At 45.9% G+C, this 11,691-nt stretch overlaps 1 protein-coding gene across 4 annotated transcripts in view; it reads right to left on the bottom strand.

Annotated features, from left to right (window-relative positions):
* Window positions 1-11,691, bottom strand: part of fbxl13 (F-box and leucine-rich repeat protein 13) — a 491,421-nt gene that overhangs the window by 76,254 nt on the left and 403,476 nt on the right. The gene's annotated exons all lie outside the window — the stretch shown is intronic.

Genomic DNA, 11,691 nt, shown 5'->3' with positions numbered 1-11,691 from the left:
CGATTCATACTAGGCCTCCAGCCTTCCTCTCCAGAATGCAGGAAGTGACACTTTGATGCCCAGAAGCAAGCTGCCATGAGAGGAGGGCTATCTCAGTCTCAGGACCCTTTTGTAGAACATGACCAGCCAACCACCTCTCATGATAATGTGGCATCAAGGAGCCTTAGCAAGATTGAAGACAATAGGGATTGGGGGGGGAAATCTCCACTGGCTGGAGTCATATCTAGCACAAAAGATTGTTGTGGTTGTTGGACGCCAATAATCTCAGCCTCATGACATGGCTGCAGGAATTCCGCAGGGCAGTGTCCTAGACCCAACCATCTTCAGCTGCTTCATCAATGACCTTCCCTCCATCATAAGGTCAGAAGTGGGGATGTTCGCTGACGATTGCACAATGTTAAGTTTCATTTGCAGTCCTCAGATAATGAAGCAGTTTGTGCCCGCATGCAATAAGACCTGGACAACAAGCAGGCTGAGCTGATAAGTGGCAAGTAACATTTGCGCCACACAAGTGCCAGGCAATGATGATCTCCAACTAGTCTAGCCACCTCCCCATGACATTCAACGGTATTGCTATTGTCAAATCCCACACCATCAACATCCTGGGGGTCACCACTGATCAAGAATTGGACCAGCCACATAAATACTGTGGCCACAAGAGCAAGTCAAAGGCTGGGTATTCTGCATTAAGTGACTCACCTCTTGATTCCCCAAAGCCTTTCCACCATCTACATGGCACAAGTCAAGAGTGTAATGGAATACTCTCCACTTGCCTGGATGAGTGCTGCTCCAACAACACTCAAGAAGCTCCACATCATCCAGGACAAAGTAGCCGCTTGATTATCCCCCATCCACCGCCTTAAACATTCACTCCCTCCACCACTGGCGCACCATGGCTGCAGTGTGTACCATCTACAAGATGCATGGCAGCAACTCACCAAGTCTTCTTCGACAGCACTTCCAACCCTGCAACCTCTACCACCTAGAAAGACAAAGACAGCAGGTGCATGGGAACACCATCACTTCCAAATTCCCCTCCAATTCACACACCATCCTGACTTGGAAATATATCTGTAAAGTCCTGTCCCCTCAGTACAGATTCACACGAGGCACGTAGTGAAGTCAAGGTCACTCTGGACCTGCACCTTTTATTTCACAGCTCTGAAATGCTGCACTTGCCTGAGACCTGTGCTTATATACCTGTCTCTTGCAAGTGCACCCCCGGTGGTAAGGTATACTGGTGGTTACAGGTCATATCGTATTACAGTCATGTTGGGATACAGTTATATATAATAATGTAAGATACATGACAATATCGCCGTTCCTTCATTGTCGCTGGGTCAAAATCCTGGAACTCCATCTCTAACAGCACTATTGGAGTACCTTCACCATACAGACTGCAGCAGTTCAAGAAGGCGGCTCACCACCACCTTCTCAAGAGCAATAAATGCTGGACTTGCCAGCAAATCCCACATCTTGTGAACTAAAAAAAGTGAGCAAAGGCTGAGCCTTTTCACCCAAAAGCAGATGCTGACATCATTTTCTTCTGCGAAAATGTTAAGGGAGGCCAAATTTCAAGGTACGAATACATTGTGACACAACATATCTCAAATTGACTTGTAGGATTCTCTGCATATTGTCAGACGCAATACACATTTAGGGAATAGAAGCTTTTCCTGTCAAGCAAGTTGAGGGGGTTCTCTGTAGGAGTTAGAAAGCAACGTGAGTACTATTGATTGCCCTCTGGACCTTGGGATAGCCAGCAACTCTGTAAAACTGGATCACCCTAAATCTCGCCGTTACCTTGCTATGATACCAATGGCAATGAGCTCTCCAGCTCCTTTGTAAAGTGTGTCAATCATCTGATGAATGCATACCTGTACTGCATGCTGGCTGATACTAGGTAGAATCCCCATGGCTGCCTAAAATGAGCCTGTGCCATAAAATTTGAGTGCAGTTGTCACCTTCATAGCCATAAAGAGCAATGCAGGGATATGACCGCTCCTCATATGATCTGAGGTGCTTGTATATTCAATAGAGAGGGTAATCACTGGTGCAGCCGAAAATCCTTAAATGCTGCCTGACTGCTCCATCTTGTGCTCCACCTCCTCCTTCATGATAATAGAACGAAGGTAACATTGTAACACATGCCATACCTGCTTCTGAGAAGCTATCAATTATGGTGGGGTGGAGGGGGGTGTCAAAATCACCCAGTGGTGTGGTCACAAGTCAAAAAAAATCACTGGAAAAAGTAATTCCCACGTGAAAAAATTGCTATTGAAACTCGACACTCTTGAGCCTCACAAACTACTCATTTCTGCCTGCCTCAGCTATCTGGTAACAGCTGTGCCTCATAATTTTCCGTCTAATATACTCTGATATACTCTGAGTACATTGCGAGTGTAAAATGAAGAAACTTAAGGCTAGAAATTGCCCCTCGCCCCAATTGGGGGCAGTAACCTTTTCCATTAAAGGGGAGTGCCGCGCACACTCTGCAGGCCCTTTGGTGACTGCCTCTATAGGAAAGCTGGTTAATATGCTAATGTAATTTATTTTCTGATAATGTAATTTGTTTTCTCTAAATAATAAGTAATTCAGTAGTACTAGGATTTGTAGAGCATGAGGGAACTGGACGAATGGCAAATGACGTGGAGTGAGCCGATCCCACTGGACGTCATGGAGACAGCTGTACATGGCTGAGGAATCTATAGGCTCAGTTCTCATGGGTCCTGCTATGAAAGAAGGGTGTTCAAAACAATATTACCCCTATGTGGAGACACTGAGGTCTTAATCCAGAAAGTGTAATAGATGGGAGGGGTCATGGTGGAGTTCATTGTCAACACATACAGCAACATCAGGGATGCACTTTCCTTGTTAATAACATAAAAACATAAGAAATAGGAACAGGAGTAGACCATATGGTCCCTCGAGCCTGCTCCGCCATTCAATAAGATCATGGCTGATCTGATCATGGACTCAGCTCCACTTCCCCGCCCGCTCGCCATAACCCCTTATGCCCCTATCATTTAAGAAACTGTCTATTTAAATTTATTCAATGTCCCAGCTTCCACAGCTCACTGAGGCAACGAATTCCACAGATTTAGAACCCTCAGAAGAAATTTCTCCTCATCTCTTTTAAATGGGCGGCCCCTTATTCTGAGATCATGCCCTCTAGTTCTAGTCTCCCCCATCAGTGGAAACATCCTCTTTGCATCCACCTTGTCAAGCCCCCTCATAATCTTATACGTTTCGATAAGATCACCTCTCATTCTTCTGAATTCCAATGAGTAGAGGCCTAACCTACTCAACCTTTCCTCATAAGTTAACCCCCTCATCCCCGGAATCAACCTAGTGAACCTTCTCTGAACTGCCTCCAAAGCAAGTATATCCTTTCGTAAATATGGAAACCAAAACTGCACGCAGTATTCCAGTTGTGGCCTCACCAATGTAGCTGTAGTAAGACTTCCCTGCTTTTATACTCCATCCCCTTTGCAATAAAGACCAAGATACCATTGGCCTTCCTGATCACTTGCTGTACCTGCATACTATCCTTTTGTGTTTCATGCACAAGTACCCCCAGGTCCCAATGTACTGCGGCACTTTGCAATCTTTCTCCATTTAAATAATAACTTGCTCTTTGATTTTTTCTGCCAAAGTTCATGACCTCACACTTTCCAACATTATATTCCATCTGCCAAATTTTTGCCCACTCACTTCGCCTGGAGAAATTTCTTTTCTCAGAGGGTTGTAAATCTGTGCAGATCTTTTGTGTCCTCCTCACACATTGCTTTTCCTCCCATCTTTGTATCATCAGCAAACTTGGCTAAGTTACACTGAGTCCCTTCTTCCAAGTCGTTAATATAGATTGTAAATAGTTGGGGTCCCAGCACTGATCCCTGCGGCACCCCACTAGTTACTGATTGCCAACCAGAGAATGAACCATTTATCTCGACTCTCTGTTCTCTGTTAGTTAGCCAATCCTCTATCCATGCTAATATATTACCCCCAAGCCCGTGAACTTTTATCTTTTGCAGTAACCATTTATGTGGCACCTTGTCAAATACCTCTGGAAGTCCAAATACACCACATCCACTGGTTCTCCTTTATCCACCCTGTTCGTTACATCCTTAAAGAACTCCAGCAACTTTGTCAAACATGACTTCCCCTTCATAAATCCATGCTGACTCTGGCTGACTGAATTTTGCTTTTCCAAATGTCCTGCTACTGCTTCTTTAAAATGGACTCCAACATTTTCCCAACCACAGATGTTAGGCTAACTGGTCTATAGTTTCCAGCTATTTGTCTGCCTCCTTTTTTAAATAGGCATTTGCAGTTTTCCAATCTGCTGGGACCTCCCCAGAATCCAGGGAATTTTGGTAAATTACAACCAATGCATCCACAATCCCTGCAGTTACTTCTCCTAAGACCCTAGGATGCAAGCAATCAGGTCCAGGGGATTTATCTGCCTTTAGTCCCATTAAATTACTGAGTACTACCTCCTTAATGATTGTGATTGTGTTAAGTTCCTCCCCCCCATAGCCCCTAGACTATCCATTGTCGGAATGTTGTTAGTGTCCTCTACCGTAAAGACTGATACAAAATATTTGTTCAGAGTTTCTGCCATCTCCATGCTCCCCATTACTAATTCCCCGGTCCCGTCCTGTAAGGGACCAATATTTTCCTTTTTATATACCTATAGAAACTCTTGTTATCTGTTTTTATATTTTGTGCTAGTTTACTTTCATAGTTTATCTTCCCTTTCTTAATAATTTTTTGGTCGTTCTTTGCTGGCTTTTAAAATCTTCCCAGTCTTCAGTCCTCCCACTAGTTTTGGCCACTTTGTATACCCTTGTTTTTAATTGGATACCATCCTTTATTTCTTTAGATAGCCATGGATGGCTTTCTTTTCTCTTACACCCTACAGCCATCAATGAAGCATGTGGCCTATGATAAGTTAATGTCTCCTCCGAAGTACAGATTGCAGCTTTTAAGGCCCTGAGGAACATTGGTGCAGACTTGCTCGGAGTGCAGTGGCAGGTCAGAGTGCAAAGGTAAGAGTTTGGTAAGTGGGAGACTTCGGGCAAGTGGGAGCGGGAGGTGTTGTTTTGTCTTGTTTTCCCCACCAGTGCTGACTCCCCAACCTGGGAGGAAAAGAAAACGAAGGGTGACGTCACAGCCAAGAAGGTAAGTGATTGGCTGGTTGATTGATGAGTAGTTTAACCTTTGGCATTGATGCCAAATTAGGTTATTTTAAGGGTTAAGTCATGGCAGGAGAGCCAGACCCGTGTTATGCTCCTCCTGTGCCATGTGGGAAATCAGGGATGCTTCCAGTGTCCCTGACGACTATGTGTGCAGGAAGTGTATCCAGCTGCAGCTCCTGTTAGACCGCATGATGGCACTGGAGCTGCAGATGGATTCAGTGTGGAGCATGCGCAATTCTGAGGATGTCGTGGATAGCACGTTCAGTGAGTTGGTCACACCGCAGGTAAAGGTTACAAAGGCAGATAGGGGATGGGTGACCATCAGGCAGAGCAGGAGTAGGAAGGCAGTGCAGGAGTCCCCTGCGGTCATCTCCCTCCAAAACAGATAAAGCGCTTTGGATATTGTTGGGGGAGATGGCTCACCAGGGGAAGGCAGCAGCAGCCAAGTTCATGGCACCGTGGGTGGCTCTGCTGCACAGGAGGGCAGGAAAAAGAGTGGAAGAGCTATAGTGATAGGGGACTCTATTGTAAGGGGGATAGATAGGCGTTTCTTCAGTCGCAACCGAGACTCCAGGATGGTATGTTGCCTCCCTGGTGCAAGGATCAAGGATGTCTCAGAGCGGCTGCAGGGCATTCTGGAGGGGGAGGGTGAACAGCCAGTTGTCGCGGTGTATATAGGTACCAACGATATAGGTAAAAAGTGGGATGAGGTCCTACAAGCTGAATTTAGGGAGCTAGGAGTTAAACTAAAAAGTAGGACCTCAAAGGTAGTAATCTCAGGATTGCTACCAGTGCCACGTGCTAGTCAGAGTAGGAATTCCAGGATAGCTAAGATGAAAACGTGGCTTGAGGAGTGGTGCAAGAGGGAGGGATTCAAATTCCTGGGACATTGGAACCGGTTCTGGGGGAGGTGGGACCAGTACAAACTGGATGGTCTGCACCTGGGCAGGACCAGAACCAATGTCCTAGGGGGAGTGTTTGCTAGTGCTGTTGGGGAGGGGTTAAATTAATATGGCAGGGGTATGGGAACCTATGCAGGGAGACAGAGAGAAATAAAATGGGGGCAGAAGCAAAAGATAGAAAGGAGAATAGTAAAAGTGGAGGGCAGAGAAACCCAAGGCAAAAATCAAAAAGGGCCACATTACAGCAAAATTCTAAAGAGACAAATAGTGTTAAAAAGACAAACCTGAAGGCTCTGTGCCTCAATGCGAGAAGTATTCGTAATAAGGTGGATGAATTAACTGCGCAGGCAGCCATTAACGATTATGATATAATTGGGATTACGGAGACATCATTCCAGGGTGACCAAGGCTGGGAACTCAACATCCAGGGGTATTCAACATTCAGGAAGGATAGACAGAAAGGAAAAGGAGGTGGGGTAGCATTGCTGGTTAAAGAGAAAATTAACGCAATATTAAGAAAGGACATTAGCTTGGATGATGTGGAATCTGTATGGGTAGAGCTGCGGAATACCAAAGGACAGAAAAAGCTAGTTGGAGTTGTGTACAGACCACCAAACAGTAGTAGTGAGGTTGGAGATGGCATCAAGAAATTAGGGATGCGTGCAATAAAGGTACAGCAGTTATCATGGGCGACTTTAATCTACATATAGATTGGGTTAACCAAGTTGGTAGCAATGCGGTGGAGGAGGATTTCCTGGAGTGTATTAGGGATGGCTTTCTAGACCAATATTTCGAGGAACCATCTGGAGACCTGGCCATCCTGGACTGGGTGTTGTGTAAGACTAATTAGCAATCTTGTTGTGCGAGGCCCCCTGGGGAAGAGTGACCATAATATGATAGAATTCTTTAAGATAGAGAGTGACAGTGTTAATTCAGAGACGAGGGTCCTGAACTTAAGGAAAGTTAACTTCGAATATATGAGACGTGAATTGGCTAGGATTTGGCAAATGATACTTAAAGGGTTGACAGTGGATAGGCAATGGTAGACATTTATAGATTACATGGATGAACTTCAACAATTGTACATCCCTGTCTGGAGTAAAAATAAAAAGGGGAAGGTAGCTCAACCGTGGCTAACAAGGGAATTTAGGGATAGTGTTAAATCCAAGGAAGAGGCATATAAATTGGCCAGAAAAAGCAGCAAACCTGAGGACTGGAAGAAATTTAGAATTCAGCAGAAGAGGACAAAGGGTTTAATTAAGAGGGGAAAAATAAAGTATGAGAGGAAGCTTGCAGGGAACATAAAAACTGACTGCAAAAGCTTCTATAGATATGTGAAGAGAAAAAGATTAGTGAAGACCAACGTAGGTCCTTTGCAGACAGAATCAGGAGAATTTATAATGGGGAACAAAGAAATGGCAGACCAATTGAACAAATTGTTTGGATCTGTCTTCATTAAGGAAGACACAAATAACCTTCCAGAAATACTAGGGGTTCGAGGTTCTAGCGAAAAGGAGGAACTGAAGGAAATCCTTATTAGTCAGGAAATTGTGTTAGGGAAATTGATGGGATTGAAGGCCGATAAATCCCCAGGACCTGATAGGCTGCATCCTAGAGTACTTAAAGAAGTGGCCCTAGAAATAGTGGATGCATTGGTGATCATTTTCCAACATCCTATCGACTCCTATGGACTGGAGGGTAGCTAATGTAACACCACTTTTCAAAAAAGGAGGGAGAGAGAAAACGGGGAATTATAGACCAGTTAGCCTGACATCAGTAGTGGGGAAAATGTTGGAATCAATTATTAAAGGTGAAATAGCAGCACATTTGGAAAGCAGTGACAAGATCGGTCCAAGTCAGCAAGGGGAAATCATGCTCGACAAATCTTCTAGAATTTTTTGAGGATGTAACTAGTAGAGTGGACAAGGAAGAACCAATGGATGTGGTGTATTTGGACATTCAAAAGGCTTCTGACAAGTCGGAATAAACGGGTCTTTTTCAGAATGGCAGGCAGTGACCAGTGAGGTGCTGAAGGGTTCAGTGCTGGGACACCAGCTAATTTCAATATACATCAATGATTTAGATGAAGGAATTGAATGTAATATCTCCAAATTTGCAGATGACACTAAGCTGGATGGCGGTGTGAGCTGTGAGGAGGATGCTAAGAGACTGCAGGGTGACTTGGACAGGTTAGGTGAGTGGGCAAATGCATGGCAGATGCAGTATAATGTGGATAAATGTGAGGTTATCCACTTTGGTGGAAAAAAACAGGAAGACACAATATTATCTGAATGGTGACAGATTAGGAAAAAGGGAGGTGCAACAAGACCTGGGTGTCATGGTACATCAGTCATTGAAGTTTGGCATGCAGGTACAGCTGGCGGTGAAGAAGGCAAATGGCATGTTGGCCTTCATAGCTAGAGGATTTGAGTACAGGAGCAGGAAGGTTTTACTGCAGTTGTACAGAACCTTGGTGAGGCTACACCTGGAAAATTGTGTTCAGTTTCGGTCTCCTAATCTGAGGAAGGTTCTTGCTATTGAGGGAGTACAGCGAAGGTTCACCAGATTGATTCCCGGGATGGCAGAACTGACATATGAGGAGGGACTGGATCAACTGGGCTTGTATCTACTGGAGTTTAGAAGAATGAGAGGGGATCTCATAGAAACATATAAAATTCTGACGGAATTGGACAGGTTAGAGGCAGGAAGAATGTTCCCGTTGATGGGGAGTTCCAGAATCAGGGGTCACAGCCTAAGAATAAGGGGTAAGCCATTTAGGACCGAGATGAGGAGAAACTTCTTCACTCAGATAATTGTGAACCTGTGGAATTTTCTACCACAGAAAGTTGTTGAGGCCAGTTCGTTAGATATATTCAAAAGGGAGTTAGATATGGTCCTTACGGCCAAAGGGACCAAGGGTCTTGGAGAGAAAGCAGGAAAGGGGTACTAAGGTTGAATGATCAGCCATGATCTTATTGAATAGCGGTGCAGGCTCGAAGGGCCGAATGGCCTGCTCCTGCACCTAATTTCTATGTTTTTATACTTCATATAGCACTACATTCCCATCTTCAGACATGGGACCAGCTTGCAGAGTTTTCAGGCTCTGGTAAACGCCATTCGATTTACCCTCCTAATCGGGGCCATCCTGATCATGGACTCAGTATCAATGGCATGGCTCTCAGGATAATAATACATGCCAGGCTTTCGGCCGACTCAAAGAGTTGCCAAGGGCACCTGAAATATATCCGGACCTCCATAGTCAGGTTCCTGCGTATGCTAATGAGAGACCTAGCACCTGTTTGAGGTATTTTTCCTGAAATTGGGCTGCCCTGAGCATAGCAAGCACTGGCCTGTCTCACTCAACTTTTCCAGGAGTAAATGCAGCCTAACAACCGGCTGCTACCAAAGGTATGGTTTTCTTTTTTAAAAACCTTTCATGTTTTTAAAAACCTTCCTTCCATTCTCTTTCTCCCCAACTCTCAGTACTTACCTGAGGGTCACTGCCAGCGAGCAGTGGGTGCGTGTTTTCTTTCTGTTAAGTTTGTTCTTAGTCTTTAAATAAAGGTTAGTTCTTAATCTTTTAAATAAAGGTTAGTTCTTAGTTTTTTAAATAAAGGTTTGTTCGTTCTTAGTCCGTAAAATAAAGGGATGGCAGGAATGGAAGGGCAGCTCAGTCTAGCGGAGTGCACATCCTGTGACATGTGGAAAGTCATGGACGCTTCGCGTAGCATGGATGACTACATGTACAGTAAGTGTACCCAGCTGCAACAATTCGAGCGACGGTTTACAGAGCTTGAGCGTTGGCTGGAGTCACTGTGGTGCATCCGCGAGGCTGAGAACTACGTGAATAGCACATAGAGAGGTGGTCACCCCGCAGCCTAAGCGAGACCGGACAGAGAGCAAGTGGGTGACCACCAGATAGAAGAAGTCCAGGCATGTTGTGCAGGAGATCCTTGAGGGCATGTCGCTCTCCAACCGGTATTCTATCCTGAGTACTTGTGGGAATTCAGCACAGGCATCTTCCACCCTTCAAAATGAAGTTTGGGACCTGGAACATCAGGACCCTCATGGACAACCTAACAGTGACAGACTGGAACATCGCACTCCTATCGTTGCCAGGGAACTCAAGACACTTTGACGTTGACATCTTCGCCCTAAGCAAGACCTGACGGGCAGGAGAAGGCCAGCTCAAAGAACAAGGTGGTGGTTACACCTTCTTCTAGAAAGGCAAACTAGAACAAGAATGCCGCCTCCATGGAGTTGGCTTCACCATCAAGAATGAGCTGGTGGGCCGTCTCAGAGACTCCCCCTGCGGGATAAGCGAACATCTCATGACTTCCCAGAACCTGTGCGCTATGGCTATCAGCGCATACACCCCAACACTGGATGCTGCAGATGATACCAAAGAGGAATTCTACTTCAGTCTCGAACAATCCCTGACCCGAGTCCCAACGGACAACAGGCTGATCTTCCTTGGCGATTTCAACGCCAGAGTCGGAAAGGACACAGACCTCCTGGGGAGGTGTGATCGGCAGAGAGGGGGTAGGGAAAACCAACTCCAGCAGCACCCTACTCCTGACAAAATGCCTAGAACATGGCCTTGTCATTATCAACACCTTGTTCCGCCTGAGAGACAAGTACAAGGCATCATGGCAACACCCTCACTTCAAGCACTGGCATCTGCTTGACTATGTCATCTTCCGAGCGAGGGACCGCAAGGATGTGCGCATCACCCGCGCCATAACAGGAGCCAACAACTGCTGGATGGACCACCGCCTAATCCACTCCGCCATTAACATCAATATAGCCCCAAAACAAGCGACGGCAACAGAAACAATGCCGCAGGAAAGTCAACGCTGGGGCACTCGAAGACCCTGATAAGAAAATCCTATTCAGCCAGCATCTCACTGCCAACCTGGCGACCCTTGATGACTCAGAGATGCAGAGTGCCTACAGTGCCTGGTCTGCACTCAAAGCCTCCATACTCAGCACCTGCGAAGAGACGTTTGGCCACTCGACCAGGAAACACCAAGACTAGTTTGACGAGAATGTCCAGGAGATCCAGGCGTTAATAAGCCGCAAGCGAAAGGTGTTTCTGAACTTAAAGCAGCAACCCAACTCGAGAGCAAGAAAGCAGCACTACAGACATCTGAAGGCCAAGGTCCAACAAAAAACACGTGACATAAAGAATAGATGGTGGGTGGGGAAAGCACAGGAGATCCAGCAGCTGGCCGACAACCGCGACTTGCGAGGATTCCTCAGCACAGTCAAGACCACCTACGGCCCAAGCACCCAAGGCCCTACCCCACTGCTGGCCAAGAACGGAGAGATACTCATCAAGACAGAGAGGCAGTCAGTACCGGCTGGAAGGAGCACTTCAAAGAGCTCCTTAATCGACTCTGCCTTCGACGCGAGTGTCCTTGATTCCATCCTGCAGCATGCTACCCGCCACCATCTCAGCACAACCCCAGCTCGGCATGAGGTAGAAAAGGCTATCCATCAGCTGAAGAACAACAAGGCATCAGGAGCAGATGGAATTCCCGTCGAAGCACTAAAGTATGGCGGAGAAGCACTATTGACATAAATGC

Source organism: Pristiophorus japonicus, chromosome 13 (genome assembly GCF_044704955.1).
Source record: "Pristiophorus japonicus isolate sPriJap1 chromosome 13, sPriJap1.hap1, whole genome shotgun sequence".
NCBI lineage: Eukaryota > Metazoa > Chordata > Chondrichthyes > Pristiophoridae > Pristiophorus > Pristiophorus japonicus.
Note: the sequence above shows the minus strand (reverse complement) of the source record. Positions and strands in the feature narration are given on the sequence as shown.